The sequence below is a fragment of the Triticum dicoccoides genome, chromosome 7A, assembly GCF_002162155.2.
Source record: "Triticum dicoccoides isolate Atlit2015 ecotype Zavitan chromosome 7A, WEW_v2.0, whole genome shotgun sequence".
Taxonomy (NCBI): Eukaryota; Viridiplantae; Streptophyta; class Magnoliopsida; order Poales; family Poaceae; genus Triticum; species Triticum dicoccoides.
In genome coordinates this window covers 732,639,999-732,652,847 of record NC_041392.1, presented here as the reverse complement: position 1 = coordinate 732,652,847, position 12,849 = coordinate 732,639,999, and positions in this window count along the sequence as shown.

The window sequence follows — 12,849 nt, the reverse complement described above, 5'->3', positions numbered from 1 at the left end:
GGGGGGGGGGGGTTCCGTGTGTGAGCATATACGTTCTATTCAGTATTTCTACAGGAAAATGTGGGATTATCATAAATTCAACAATATAACTATCACATAAATTTTTCTCTTCATGATCCACATGCATGCAATGTTGACACTCTTTCCAAATAGTGGGATTATCATAAAATAAAGTCATGACCTCTCTGAACCCACTTTTATCAAAAATTTCATAAGATCGATCAATCTCCAATGTAGTGGTATCATTAATTCCTAAAGTTGACACTCTTCCAAACCCACTTTCAATATTACCGCAAATATTATTATCAATATAAAATTCATCATGAGGTTTAAATAAATTTTCAAGATCATAAGAAGCATTATCACCCCAATCATGACCATTGCAAATAAGTAGTAGACATAGCAAAACTAGCATCCCCAAGCTTGGGGTTTTGCATATCATTAACACAATTGACATTAATAGAATTTATAGTAAAATCATTGCAATCATGCTTTTGATTCAAGGAACTATCATGTATGGGTGCAATAGCAATAATCTCATGTTTAACATAAGGAACTATAACAAATTCATATACATAAATATTGGCATCATGGCCATAAGAGTAGCAAGCATCATGTTCATCAAGGGATATTTCAATCAAATCATCGGAATCATAACTATCTATAGATTCATGCATATCATTATTTTCTTCCAAAGCAATGGTCATTCTCTCAATAAATTCTTTGACATAGGCATTATGAGCATAGTTTTCATAGCAATATGTAAGTATGTCAAAATTTTCAGATTTGTAGAGAGTAATATCATACTTTTCAATCAAAGAAGCAACTTCATATGCACCCTTAAAAGCAACAAATTCTTCAATTTGCTCGATATCATAGTAAGTATAAACACCCTTTTCATAAGAAGATAAGATTTCATTATCATTAAACTCACATAGGAGGGAAGGTGTTTTTTAGGGTTCTTAGAGCAACAAGTAAAATCACAAATTTCACAAAGATTCCAAGCATAGCATAGCAAACTGTTTATTTGATTCCATAAGAGTCTCCCTTTTTCAAACAAACGATGATGCACAAAATGAGCATGCTCATTTGAAGATTTTCCCTCAACTAAACAAGTTGGGGTTTCAGCATGAGCACAAATAGATCGAAGATGATCCAAGTAGAAAACTTTAAGTGGATCCATATCAATAGGTTTTTAGCAAGCAAAGATTCAAGCAAATAGAAGGCACGTGGAAACACAAACAAAAAGACATACGGAAAGAAGGCGAGGAAAAGGCAAATCCTTTCAAAAATCGTTTTAGAATTGGAGGAGAGGAAAACGAGAGGCGAATGGCAAATAATGCAATGCAAGGGATGAGAGTTTATGATGGGTACTTGGTATGTCTTGGCTTGGTGTAGATCTCCCCGACAAAGGCGCCATAAATTCTTCCTGCTACCTCTTGAGCTTGCTTTGGTTTTTCCCTTGAAGAGTAAAGGGTGATGCAACAAAGTAGAGTAAGTATTTCCCTCAGCTTTTGAGAACCAAGGTATCAATCTAGTAGGAGACAATGCAACAAGCCACCGAATACCTGCACAAACGAACACCAACTTGCACCCAACGCGACAAAGGGGTTGTCAATCCCTTCACGGTTATTTGCAAAGTGAGATCTGATATAGTGATGTCTACTACACAACCTTCTTATTGTAGACGTTGTTGGGCCTCCAAGTGCAGAGGTTTGTAGGACAGTAGCAAATTTTCCTCAAGTGGATGACCTAAGGTTTATCAATCCGTGGGAGGCATAGGATGAAGATGGTCTCTCTCAAACAACCCTGCAACCAAATAACAATGAGTCTCTTGTGTCCCCAACACACCCAATACAATGGTAAATTGTATAGGTGCACTAGTTCAGCGAAGAGATGTTGATACAAGTGCAATATGGATAGTAGATAATGGTTTTTGTAATATGAAAATATAAAAACAGCAAGGTAGCAAGTGGTAAAAGTGAGCGTAAACGGTATTGCAATGCTAGGAAACAAGGCCTAGGGTTCATACTTTCACTAGTCACTAGTAGAAAAAGGGTCAAACGTGAAGCACATTAGTGCCGGTTTGAATTTGAGCCGACACTAATGTGTACATTAGTGCCGGTTCCAACGGCTAGCCGGGCCACTCTCATTAGTACTGGTTCGTGGCGAACCTTTAGCACCGGTCGTGCCACGAACCGGTACTAAAGTGAGTGGTGGCAGGATGTTGTCAGTCCGGGGCCCCTCCAGCACCTTTAGTACCGGGTCGTATCACGAACCGGTACTAAAGGTCGTCCTACACAGACCCTTCGTCCACCCGAGCTCGCTCTGTTCTTCCCCTTTCCCCTCTCCTCTCTGTTCTTTTCCCTCTTCCTCTCAAGCTCATCACACATTTTGCCCAAGATTTGAAGGCCCCCATCCATTCAAATGATCACAAAGGTTAGCAACTCTTTCCTTTCATCTCTCATTGCTAGATTAGCTCGTGCAATGCTTTATATAGTGATTGATTTTTGAGTTTAATAATTTGGGAGGAATTATATATATGTGCTAGTATTTGATTTATATGCAATTTGAGGTCAAAAATAACACTTAGTTTTGCATATGTAGGTGTGGTTTACTTAGTACCTTCTAAATCTCCGTCGAAACCACCGTCGATCGCTCGCAACGTCCCGTCGCCGGCACCACCTTGTGGTGAGCCTCTTGTTCACGAAGTTTTATATAAAAAAAATGATGTTTGTGTGATTTGGATACATAGTTACTCGTATAATTATCTTACCCATACGTTGTTTGTTATGCATAGTGCCATGGTTTTGATATCCGTCCCCGTCGGCCCTCGTCCGGGTTATGATTCGGATGTGGTATATTCTCTTTTAAAACTATTCATTGCATTTCGTGTTTATGACAAATTATGCCTATCAAGTTGACATAGATATTTGTATGTAGGAGGTAGTTGAACCCGAAATTCCAACCGACCCTATTGTCGAGAGGTTAAATTTAGTTGAAAGAGAAAACGGGGATTTGAAGGAAAAATTGAAAACAATTGAGGGGGAGAAGATGGAATTGGAGTTGCATGTTGCCGATGTCGTCGATGATCACAAGATTAAGATGGAGAAAATACGCTTGAAGATTAGAAAGATTAGAAAATATGTCATTCATAGTGAGGCTTGGTATCATTATGCTGTTGGATCAATTGTTACCTTAGCTGCGATCTTGATTGCATTTGTTGTTGCATTTAAATTCTTTAGCTAGAGAGTTATTTGTTTGTTGCATTGAAGTGTTGTATGCTCTTTATGTATGAACTTTATGTATGTATTAATTTGATGTTTTCGGTGCTGTGTATAAAAGATGAGTCGGCAATGGATGTACGATGACCGATGCTCTCCCAAGTTCATTAATGGCGTGCGTACTTTTCTGCTTGTGGCTGAGGCAAACAAGCGAGCGGATGGTTTTATGCATTGTCCATGTGCTGGCTGTAAGAATGTTCGCAATTACTCTACGTCAAGAACCATTCACGTCCACCTGTTTGAGTCCGGTTTCATGCCCCACTATAATGTTTGGACCAAGCATGGAGAAAGAGGGGTTATGATGGAAGACAATGAAGAAGAAGAGGACGACGACAGCTATCCTGGCCATGGGTTCCCTGAATACGATGATACAACAATGAGGGAAGAAGCTGAGCCGGTAATGCGGGAAGAAGCTGAGCCGGCAATGCGGGAAGAAGCTGAAGAAGAGGCATCGGATGAGCCCGTTGATGATCTAGGTCGGGCCATTGCCGATGCAAAGAGAAACTGCGCAAGTGATTTGGAGAAGAAGAAGTTGCAGCGCATGTTAGATGATCACAAAAAATTGTTGTACCCGAATTGTGTAGGTGACAAGAAAAAGCTGGGCACCACACTAGAATTGCTGCAATGGAAGGCAGCGAATGGTGTATCTGACAAGGGATTTGGAAAGTTGCTGGTAATGATAAAGGATATGCTTCCAAAGGACAACAAATTGCCGGAGAGTACGTACCAAGCAAAGAAGGCTGTCTGCCCTCTAGGGTTAGAGGTGCAGAAGATACATGCATGCCCTAATGATTGCATCCTCTACCGCGGTGAGTACGAGGATTTGAACGCTTGCCCGGTATGCGGTGCATTGCGCTATAAGATCAGCCGCGATGACCCTGGTGATGTCGAGGGCGAGCGCCCCAGGAAGAAGATTCCTGCCAAGGTGATGTGGTATGCTCCTATAATACCACGGTTGAAACGTTTGTTCCAAAACAAAGAGCATGCCAAGGCGATGCGATGGCACAGAGAATGAAGGAAATATGCCCTAGAGGCAATAATAAAGTTATTATTTATTTCCTTATTTCATGATAAATGTTTATTATTCATGCTAGAATTGTATTATCCGGAAACATAATACTTGTGTGAATAGATAGACAAACTAAACGTCACTAGTATGCCTCTACTTGACTAGCTTATTAATCAAAGATGGTTATGTTTCCTAACCATAGACATGTGTTGTCATTTGATTAACGGGATCACATTATTAGGAGAATGATGTGATTGACATGACCCATTCCATTAGCTTAGCACCCGATTGTTTAATATGTTGCTATTGCTTTCTTCATGACTTATACATGTTCCTATGACTATGAGATTATGCAACTCCCGTTTGCCGGAGGAACACTTTGTGTGCTACCAAACGTCACAACGTAACTGGGTGATTATAAAGGAGCTCTACAGGTGTCTCCAAAGGTACATGTTGGGTTGGCGTATTTCGAGATTAGGATTTGTCACTCCGATTGTCGGAGAGGTATCTCTGGGCCCTCTCAGTAATGCACATCACATAAGCCTTGCAAGCATTACAACTAATGAGTTAGTTGCAATATGATGTATTACGAAACGAGTAAAGAGACTTGCCGGTAACGAGATTGAACTAGGTATTGAGATACCGACGATCGAATCTCGGGCAAGTAACATACCGATGACAAAGGGAACAGCGTATGTTGTTATGCGGTCTGACCGATAAAGATCTTCGTAGAATATGTGGGAGCCAATATGAGCATCCAAGTTCCGCTATTGGTTATTGACCGGAGACGTGTCTCGGTCATGTCTACATTGTTCTCGAACTCGTAGGGTCCGCACGCTTAAGGTTTTGATGACAGTTATATTATGAGTTTATGCATTTTGATGTACCGAAGTTTGTTCGGAGTCCTGGATGTGATCACGGACATGACGAGGAGTCTCGAAATGGTCGAGACATAAAGATTGATATATTGGAAGCCTATATTTGGATATCGGAAGTGTTCCGGGTGAAATCGGGATTTTACCGGAGTACCGGGAGGTTACCGGAACCCCCCGGGAGGTATATGGGCCTTAGTGGGCTTTAGTGGAAGAGAGGAGAGGTGGCCAGGGCTGGGCCGCGCACCCCTCCCCCCTAGTCCGAATAGGACAAGGAGAAGGGGGCGGCGCCCCCCTTCCTTCTCTCTCTCCTCTTCCCCCCTCCCGAATCCTATTCCAACTAGGAAAGGGGGGGAATCCTACTCCCGGTGGGAGTAGGACTCCTCCTGGCGCGCCCTCCTCCTGGCCGGCCGCACCTTCCCCTGCTCCTTTATATACGGGGGCAGGGGGCACCCCTAGACACACAAGTTGATCCACGTGATCATATTCTTAGCCGTGTGCGGTGCCCCCTTCCACCATAGTCCTCGATAATATTGTAGCGGTGCTTAGGCGAAGCCCTGCGACGGTAGTACATCAAGATCGTCACCACGCCGTCGTGCTGACGGAACTCTTCCCCGAGACTTTGCTGGATCGGAGTCCGGGGATCGTCATCGAGCTGAACGTGTGCTAGAACTCGGAGGTGCCGTAGTTTCGGTGCTTGACCGGTCGGGCCGTGGAGACGTACGACTACATCAACCAAGTTAACGCTTCCGTTGTCGATCTACAAGGGTACGTAGATCACACTCACCCCCTCTCGTTGCTATGCATCACCATGATCTTGCGTGTGCGTAGGAAATTTTTCGAAATTACTACGAAACCCAACAGAGAAGACCGTAAGAAAGACGGAAAGTTGAGAGTACCCGCTGACGGGTCGCAGTGGAGAAAAATAGAAAGAAAGTACGGGAAGGAGTTTGTAGATGACGCAAGGAACATATGGTTTGGTCTAAGCGCAGATGGCATTAATCCTTTTGGGGAGCAGAGCAGCAACCATAGCACCTGGCCTGTGACTCTATGTTTGTATAACCTTCCTCCTTGGTTGTGCATGAAGCGGAAGTTCATTATGATGCCAGTGCTCATCCAAGGCCCTAAGCAACCCGGCAACGACATTGATGTGTACCTAAGGCCATTAGTTGAAGAACTCTTACAACTGTGGAATGGAACAGGTGTACGTGCGTGGGATAAGCACATGAGGGAAGAATTTGACCTAAAGACATTGCTGTTCGTGACCATCAATGATTGGCCTGCTCTCAGTAACCTTTCAGGATAGACAAACAAGGGATACCGCGCATGCACACACTGTTTGGACGATACCGACAGTATATATTTGGCTAATTGTAAGAAGAATGTGTACCTGGGACATCGTCGATTTCTTCTGAGCAGGCATCCCATAAGAAAGAAAGGCAAGCATTTCAAAGGTGAGGCGGATCACCAGACGAAGCCTCGCCACCGTATTTGGTGCTGATGTACATGATATGGTCAAGGATTTGAATGTGGTCTTTGGAAAGGGTCCTGGTGGACAACCTGTTCCGAATGACGCTGACGGACGCGCACCCATGTGGAAGAAGAAATCTATATTTTGGGACCTTCCCTATTGGAAAGACCTAGAGGTCCGCTCCGCAATCGACGTGATGCACGTGACGAAGAATCTTTGTGTGACCCTGCTTGGCTTCTTGGGCGTGTATGGAAAGACAAAAGATACACCTGAGGCATGGGAGGACCAGCAACGTATGCACAGAAAAGACGACATACATCAGGGTCATGCAAGCTACGCTCTTACCAAAGGAGAGAAGGAAATCTTCTTTGAATGCCTGCTTAGTATTAAGGTACCGTCTGGCTTCTCGTCGAATATAAAGGGAATAATAAACATGGCAGAGAAAAAGTTCCAGAACCTAAAGTCTCATGATTGCCACGTGATTATGACGCAACTGCTTCTGGTTGCATTGAGGGGGCTTCTATCGGAAAATGTTCGATTAGCCATTGTGAAGCTATATGCATTTCTCAATGCAATCTCTCAGAAGGTAATTGATCCAGAAATCATACCAAGGTTAGAGAATGATTTGGTGCAATGTCTTGTCAGTTTCGAGTTGGTGTTCCCACCATCCTTCTTCAACATCATGACGCACGTCCTAGTTCACCTATGCGAAGAGATTAATGTTTTGGGTCCTGTATTTCTACACAATATGTTTCCCTTTGAGAGGTTCATGGGAGTCTTAAAGAAATATGTTCATAACCGTGCTAGGCCAGAAGGAAGCATCTCCAAGGGCCATGAAAATGAGGAGGTCATTGAGTTTTGTATTGACTTTATTCCTGACCTTAAGCCGATTGGTGTTCCTGAATCGCGGCATAAGGGCAGACTGGATGGAAAAGGCACGCTAGGAGGGGAACAAATAATGTGTCTGGACGGACATTCTCTCACTGAAGCACACTACACAGTTCTACAGAATTCCGCCTTGGTGGCTCCGTATATGGATGAACACAAGAATTTGCTACGCTCCAAACACCCGGAGCGGTCTGATGACTGGATTACACGTGAACAAACCAGGAGTTTCGCCAGCTGGTTGAAGACACATACCATGCATGACACCTCTATTGAAGATGACCTGTACTTGCTGTCCCAGTTACCATCTTCGAATATAATGACTTTCAAAGGGTACGAGATAAATGGTAATACATTTTACACGATCGCCCAAGATAAGAAGAGCACCAACCAAAACAGTGGTGTCCGCTTTGATGCAGAAACCAAGACAGGAAAGGAAACATATTATGGTTATATATAGGACATATGGGAACTTGACTATCGACGTGGTTTGAAGGTCCCTTTGTTTCAGTGCAAATGGGTCAATATGACACGAGGCGGGGTAACGGAAGACCCGCAGTACGGAATGACAACAGTGGATCTCAACAATCTTGCGTATGCAGGCGAACCATTCGTCCTAGCCAATGATGTGGCACGGGTTTCCTATGTGAAGGACATGTCTACCAAGCCAAGAAAAAGAAAAGATAAGGAAGCGAATGCCCGGCCCGCATCCTCGCCGTCGACCCGTCCGCGACGACGTCCGGGTGACCCATGTCCGGGACTGGGCTCCGCCGGGCTGGCACTGGGAGGTGCTGCCTGGAGGGGCGCGCCGGTTGATGAGGAACCCGGCCCCGGTCGTCGACCCTGATCTTGTTTGGTGGCGTTCGCGTGGGCCAGTTTTGGTACAGAGGGAGCCGGCCCCGCCGGAGGTGGTACGTCGCCGTGTCAGGGAGGAGGACGAGCACGTCCATCGCTATATGGTTGCGTTAGAGGGCGGCAGGTTCTCCAATACCTGGCAGTTTCTTCAGGGATCTCACTTCAGCTATGATCCTGTGAGGGTTCCTTCTCTTTATGTGTCCACCGCCCGCGCCGCATGATCCGATGATGTATTCGAGATTATATCTATTATTCGAGACGATGTATTCGAGATTATATCTATTATTCGAGACGATGTATTCGAGATTATATCTATTATTCGAGATGACGTATTCGAGATTATATTCGATGATGCTTATTATGTACTATGATTGATTCAGTTTTTCCTTATTAATTGATTGCATCCATGCATTGTAATTAGAATATATTTCTTTTGGATTAGTTAAACAGAACCTATGGAGGACAATACCGACAGAGAGGGAGAAGAGGCCCTGTTCAATATCATACGCAATCCTCGCGGGCCAGATGATGATCAGAATGAAGAGGATTATGACGGCTCCGAATATCTAAACAACACCGGGGAGGGTGATATGATATTCGATCGCGACGACCGAATTGATGAAGTCATGAACTATGAACATGACGAAGAAAATGTTGATCTTGAAACAACAAAGACCAGCGAGGTATATATATTTATATAAGCAGGCATCTGGTGATCATCACATGTTTTAAATGACTTGAAGATATATTAACGAATCGATCTTTCTTCTTTCAGCCATCCGAATCGAGCAAATCTTCAGGCAACAGGACGAAACGAGGCCCGAACAAAAAGTTGAAGGAGGGCGTAAAGTACAATATCGAGGCAATCAGACCTAATGGCGAACCATTTGCGCCTAAGAAGATTGTGGACAAGTTCGTTCATCAGTGCGGAGTTCTTGTGAAGGACCAACTCCCGATCTCCCTTCAAGAATGGAGAGAGCTAGCAAAGCTACGTCCAGGAGTTACTTTTGTCGACGACAGACAAAAACATTTGCTTTGGGAACGCTCATGGAACATTTCACCCTACCAGATCATTTCACAGATGCAGATGTGGAGAAAGTCAAGGACGCTGCTCTTAGGAAGATGGCGGTTGCATTCAAGAACCACAAGATTCGTGAATGGGCCAAGTACGTCAACGGAGGAAGGAAGACTCCAGTATTCGAGGAAACACTAGAGAACCAAAGTGCTCATTGGGACGATTTCGTGAAATTCAAGGATTTGGAATTATCTAAGGAACGGTCGAGAATAAACAAGGCCAATGCCGCAAAAAAGGATAAGTTCCATAAGATGGGGCCAGGTGGCTATGCGGTGGGAATGCCTAAGTGGGATAAGTCCGAGAAAGAGATGCTGGATGCAGGTGTCACTCCAGAAACATTGAGCTGGCCGCCCAGGTGCGGGACTTGGTTCTATGCGCATGGGGGGGAGTTGGACCCGAAGACAGGCAAAGTTTCAAAGAAGGCATGTCTGGACGGAGCCGAAGATAAGATACTTGTTGCAATAGAAGAGCCTCAATCCGGGTTGTTCGAGCCCAACAGAGAGAACGACGAGCTTACGCGTGCCCTGGGAAATCCTGAACACCCGGGAAGAACACGAGGCATGGGCGCTATTCCGTGGTATGAGGGGTTTTCAGACTGGAACGCCGACTATAGAACCCGTGCGAGAAAGAAGATTGCGGAGGAGAAGAAGAGGAAGATGGAGGAGGAGCAGAGGAAGCTAGACTATGAACGCCTTTAAGCCTAGAATCAGCGCACGCGGACTTGGCAATCAAATTCCAGCGGCAGCAGGAGCAGATCGACTCACTTAGCCAGCAAAGGGGGTCTCAGCAGCTAGCGGATGATCCACCAATGGATAGCACCATCCATCCATGCCGAGAAGCGGCGTGGGTTCCGCCTCCGGCGACACATTGCTGGATAGCTACCCAGTGTATGACATCATGGAAAACACTAACTGCGAGCTACACTTCAAAATGAAGAACATATCCATGAAGGTGACGGATGCCCTTGCTTTTACAAATCCCCCCGAGGCAACCTTCCATTGCAACCCGATTCCAGCGGGCATGCTCGTGTCTTGGTTGATGAGGTGGTGGACCAATATTCGGGGCTAGAGCTTGACATTCCTGGAGGTGACGATGAGCACACACTAGGAGAGGCCAACCATCGTATCATCCTATGGAGAAAGGATTGCATCATCTTTTGAAGGCCACCGACACCGCGTCATCCGACTCCTCGTCGCAGTCCGCCACCGAGTCAGCAGACTCCCGCTCCTCCAAGTCCACCAACGCGTCAGGCCACTCCTCCTCCAAGTCCGGCACAGCTTCAGGCCACTCCTCCTCCTCCAACTCAGCCACGTCAGCCGCCTTTGCCGCCTCAGCAATCACGGAAGAGAGCCGCCTCAGCTATGGTGCGTAGCGGTACAAGTCAAGGTAGTACTGCAGGTACAGGTGAAGGCAAGCGATTTCAATATGGTCCAAGCCTCGCGCCTCTTCCGCAGAGGCCTTACGACAAGTCCGAGGAGGAAAACTAGCCATATCGAAGGCCGAGGTGGAAGCCCATTTTGCACCGAAACCGCCACCGCCGCCAAGGGAGAAAGTGCCTGTAGAAAAGATTGACCACTTCATTCGTATGGCTAGACCACTAGCTCCCAAGCCTGTTGACACAGACTATGAGCGCCACCTCAGGAAGTTAAATCGAGCACGTCTATAGAAAGAGGCGAGCTCGAGCTCGAGCAAATCAGCTGGCAAAAAATGCGGTAAAACCGTTCCCCAGCTGGGAGAACAGGCGGCGCAATCAATCCCCCCGCTTGTTGTGCCAACAACACATGAGAGTAGGTGCGCCCAATATTATTGTGGGCAAACCGTTAACGTTCCCGGGCTGGGCAATGTGGTAATAACCGAGGAGCATATTGCGCAGGCTGAATCGGTCAGGATCACTGTTGGACAACTCCTTGATATCGAGCCCATGTCTCCGACTAGAGAGGAGGAAATAAAACGGAAATATGCCCGGGGCCAACCTTTGGTCGAGCCAGAGGAGGTCAATAAGCTCCCAAGAAGAATGTATGAATTGCATCAATGGTACATGGACATTACCAAGATTTCCAATCGAGAGTCCCTCATGGTGAATGTCAACGAGGAGCATTACTACCATAAGAAAGCTGTGACCGTTGAGTATTCAGAACTTTTTCAGCTATACAATAAAGACGCACTCGACAAATCTATCGTCAGTTGCTATTGTCTGTAAGTGATTTCTTTCTGTAATTGAAGTCTCAAGCTAGCTGATCATTTTGATCAATCATTACCTGTAATTATCCTTACTATATTCTTTTCTGTGGTATTATGCAGGATGAAGATTTATGAAATGAAAAAAGGTGGACGCTATGGCATTGGGTTCGTTGACCCAAATACCATTAATGAATACACATGGAAAATAGATCCATATCACGCAAAATGTGTAGAGGAAAGCATGCTACAGTTCTTCAAGGAACTCAAATACAATGAAGATATACTACTTCCTTACAACTTCCAGTGAGTCACACTGTCTTGTACTACAAATTCTGTTTTTCTCTACTAGCTATAGCTACATGTTTTTGCTTACATATACCCGCTTAATTAAGACATGCAAACGTGTGTGCATGCAGATTTCACTGGATCTTGTTAATCATTAAACTTGATGAAGGAATAGTTGAAGTGCTAGACTCGCTACTTAAGAAAGCAAGTGACTACGCCATCATGAAGGGGATAGTCAACAGATAATTTCAATCATTATTAACTATATCTCGGCCTATTTAATTAGTTCGTCATTTCCTGATAACAACTATTTAATAACCCATTTATTCATTTTTTTTGTCGGCGGGCAGGGCTTGGGCAAAGTTCATCAGCGTCACTCCAGGCCAATGGAAACGAAATCTGAAATGGTATCAACCCAAGGTAAGTAATTAAGTAGTACTAGCTAGCTGCCATCTCTTTAATTATCATGCTTGATTAATTATTATCTGATCAAAATTCCATTTTCGTAAAGGCCCTGAAGCAGGCACCGGGGAATGATCTATGTGCATACTACGTTTGCGAGAACATTCGCATGATAGCGTCCGAAAGGAGCAAATCTCAAAGACAGGAGTGGGTATGATATCGATTGTCAGAACACTATTCACAATTTTTACACCATTATCAATATCTAGTCACACAACTAATACACATGCATATTGATCTCCTTCTTAACAGTTCAAAGAGGTGCGGGACAAGCTCCTAGCACAGGACCACATAGAAGCAATTCAAGAGGAAATAGCAGGATTTTTGCTCGACCAGGTCATAGATCCCAAAGGAGAATACTATTACCCTCTACCGCCCCATGAACCACTTCCAATTGTTATCGTGCTCCGAAGGCACCAATTAGCTAGGCTAATGCCACTGGCTCCGAAGGCACCAATTAGGAGAAATTG